Source organism: Gracilinanus agilis, chromosome 3, assembly GCF_016433145.1.
Source record: "Gracilinanus agilis isolate LMUSP501 chromosome 3, AgileGrace, whole genome shotgun sequence".
In the NCBI taxonomy this organism is placed as follows: domain Eukaryota; kingdom Metazoa; phylum Chordata; class Mammalia; order Didelphimorphia; family Didelphidae; genus Gracilinanus; species Gracilinanus agilis.
Genome location: NC_058132.1, coordinates 327167476 through 327171323, shown reverse-complemented (window position 1 = coordinate 327171323; position 3848 = coordinate 327167476).

Here is a 3848-nt window from a genome sequence, read left to right as displayed (position 1 = left end):
CGTGGCTGGGTCAGAGACTTGGAGAGGAACCGATGTCAAGCTGTAGAAACAAAAGTTGTAGGGAGAATGAGTTAGAATGTGCTATTTTATATCCCACTAGAATATGGTTTATGGCTTTGGAGATAGATAAGAGAGTTCGAGGGTCAGAAGGACAATCTCCAAAGAACTTTACTTTCGTTAGCAAAGTTCAGTGGGACTGCAGGTGAATGAAGAACAAAGTTTGGGAGACAGAGTCACCAGGGAAAAGGACTTGGCTCATACAATGACCCTTGTTGCCACAACTCCTTTGACTATCATTTTGTGGCTGTATTCTCACAGGGGCCTCTTTCAAGGCACAATTTGGAACATTTTGTCTGGCACTTGAGGGGAAAAAAATGTTTAGAGACCATGTGGTCATGTGGGCAAATGTTTGCCTTTGCCTCTTACTTGTCTTTGACTAAGTGGCAAAGATGACCCCTAGGGAAATAAAGTCATACATCAAATGCTGAAGCACCTTAGTGAATCAACATCCAATTGGATGAACATTTATAGGGCATATACTGTGTGTATTGGGGACATGGAGTTTAAGACATAGTCTACTCCCTCAAGTAGAATTTAATCTAAGGAAATAAGACATATACAAGAACACAGACTTTCCCCTACCCTCTCCCCCAATAATTCATAGTAAGAGTGTCAAATAAATCAGTCAATAAATGCTTTAAAATAATAATAAAAAAGAACCTTTCCCTTCTGATTTAGAATTGATATTAAGAATCAGTTCCAAGGCAGAAGAGCAGTAAGGGCCTGGCAATTGGGATTAAGTGACTTGCCCAGGTCACACAGCTAGGAAGAATCTGAGATTGGATTTGAATCCATGATCTCCTATTTCCAGGCTTGACTCTCTATCCACTAAGCCACCTAGCTGCCTCTATACATTCTTTAAGAGCCAGAGAAAAGAGAAGATACTACAGGCTAGGTAATCAAGAAAAGCTTTACATAGGAGATAGAATTTCAGCTATTCACATTGCAAGTAGAAGAAGAGATCTGAGAATATACATGCTTCCCTTTTCTACATAAATAGGGAACTATGGGTGTATAATACTACATTGTAGGACTTGGTTGAGTTATTGGTTAGCTTCACTGATCTGATTTTCCTCCTTCTTTTAAAAATTGTTTCTTATGAGGTATGGCTTGATGGGTGAGGGAAAGTCAAGACATTTTTAGAAATAAAGATGATATAATACCAAAAAATAGAAACATTTTAAAAAATGTACTATTGGTCCAAACATTCTGGAATAAAACTTAGAATTGTTCAAGAAAAGTCACTAAATTATAGGGAAAAAAAGAGGTTGCATATATATCAAACTATTCATAATAATGTTTTTTTTGGTAGAAAAAATGTAAATGGTGGACAAGTAGGAGGGGAAAGAGAACAAAAAATGATTGTGGAAAAACAAGAGATATTGATAGATATATAATAAAAATTATATAATAAATTATACAAAATTATATATAACAATGAAGATATAATAAAATGTTATATGAAATTATACTTAATACATTTTGTTATATGTGATATATAATATGATGTATTAAATTGTATATAAAATATATAATAAAAAGACTCAAGACTGGTTGTTACCAGTATCAGAAATAGTCAGTGGATTTCTAAGATAGATTTTTAAGGCATCCCAGATGCATGTGAACAAAAGTTATTGGGTCCCAGGAAGGAAATGCCTGTAAAGAAAGGTCTAAACATATATCTATACCCCTTCATAGAGGCAAGTAGGGATAGACAACCTTTGGTAGTGTCATCTCTGGATATCACCAGTTTAATCCTCTAGGGTGATACAGATACCCTAGTCTCCTATTCTTATTTTTATTTACCTTTTGATTCCATTTTTCCCTCCCAGTCATCAAGAGGTGACAAGGTACACCTAAGAGTTTCTGAGAAGGAAAAAATGGAATTAGGAGGTAAACAAAAATAAGAATCAACATAATCAAGTTCTAGGATTTCCTTCATGGTTCAGTGAAAGCAAATCTCCAAAACCATAAATTGGCTTACTAATGAAAAAGAAGGGAAAATATAGATTAAGGAGAAAAAGTGAATAATGGTCTCTTCTAACCTCTACCTCTCCCTAATCTGTACTCTTCAAGGCTTAGCTCAAATATGACTTCTCTCATGAAAAATCCTCATTACTTGAGTTCTCAGTGATCTCCTTCTTCTCTGAATTCATGTAACATTTTACTTAGCATTTGTTGTATTTCTATCTTACATTGTTCATTTATTCTTTCATTCTTTGGTCATGTTTTTCCAGATGGATCCTAATTTTTTCCTTCTTTTTTAATTAAGTTTATTTATTTGATTAATTAATTTAGAATATTTTTCCAAGGTTCCACAATTAATATTCTTTCCCTCCCCTCCTCCCACCCCTTCCCAAAGTCAATGAGTAATTCCACTAGGTTTTACATGTGTCATTGTGGATCCTAATTTTTATCTGTTTTCATTTTTCAATGTATCCCATATGGACTAGGATAATTCATACCTTCAATGAATCCTTGTTTATTGATTGACTGAATTTAGGCTCAGTAAAGATCAAAATTTTCCTATGTTGTTAAGATGAACCAGGATGAGGAGTTACCTAGATCTAAGAATGTTAGAGATTCCTCATTAAGAGGCTAATTTGGTTATCACTGCAATGTAATACACAAAATTATTAAAAGGTCAGCACATCAACCTCATGGGGTCCGCAAGAAAAACAGATCCTGTGAAATTGTGGTATCTTAAAGCCACCACTAATAATGAATAAACTAGATCTAGTAATATTCCATCTTCCCTATAATAATCTATTTACATCAGACACTCCACAAAAGGATTAACCTTGCATACCTTATAGTCTAGGATTCTGTCTCTGATGAGAGCCATAATGTACAGAAGATAATATCTGGAAGAGTTAGATTAACAACAGTCAATAGACATTTTTGAGCTCTAACATTTTCCTCCTTAATTTTAGCTTCAAAGTTTGGGAATAGATCCAAATGCTTTAGTCCCCTTGGTAGTTTATTTAGCTTAGTCATCCATTAATTTACGTCAGTTTCTAAGGTGGATAGCATTTCTGGGACAGCCCACAAGTTCTAATGTATTTAAGTTACCAACAGACTTTCCTTGGGATATTTCTTATCTGTTGATTGAAATTTGGACTCACTTAATAGAACATACCCGACAGATAATGTCCAGAATGGCAAGAAGATCTATTAGCTATTTGGCACTGATGAAATAAAAAGTCTAAGAAAAATACTCAACCATTTTACCTTCAGTCTCAAGGAGAGTAGCTTTCCAGGTGCCAGATTCACCGCATTCTGCTGTTGTCTTCAATGTGGCATTCTCTTTCCCAAGTGTACACACCCACATTGTCACCCTACCCCTGCCCCTCTCCCTCCCTTTTTTACAGAGGGCAATTCTCTGGAGGACATGCCGTAAGACTTATGAAGATGGTAAATACCACAACCCTAATGTCGGTAATTTCTCTAAGATTTAATGAACAGGCAAAACTGGTTCACTTGTCAGTCAATCCTGAGGCTTAAGCTGACTCATCCTTCACTAAAACTTTAAATTCTAGGATCCTGTGGAGGAAACATTTTGGAAGTTCCTTTGGTTCATCCCCCTACCTCCAATTAGGGTCCCGCCTAATTTTTTTTTTATCCAGCTGAAGAACTACCTTGATTTTAGAATGTCAAGGTGGTAATTATTTCACTTATTTCCTTCAATTAATTAATTAACCATCTAACAATATTAATTGGGTACCTGCAATGTGCCTAACATAGTATTACTTCCTATGGGACATACAGGAAAAGTCCAAGACCCTGTC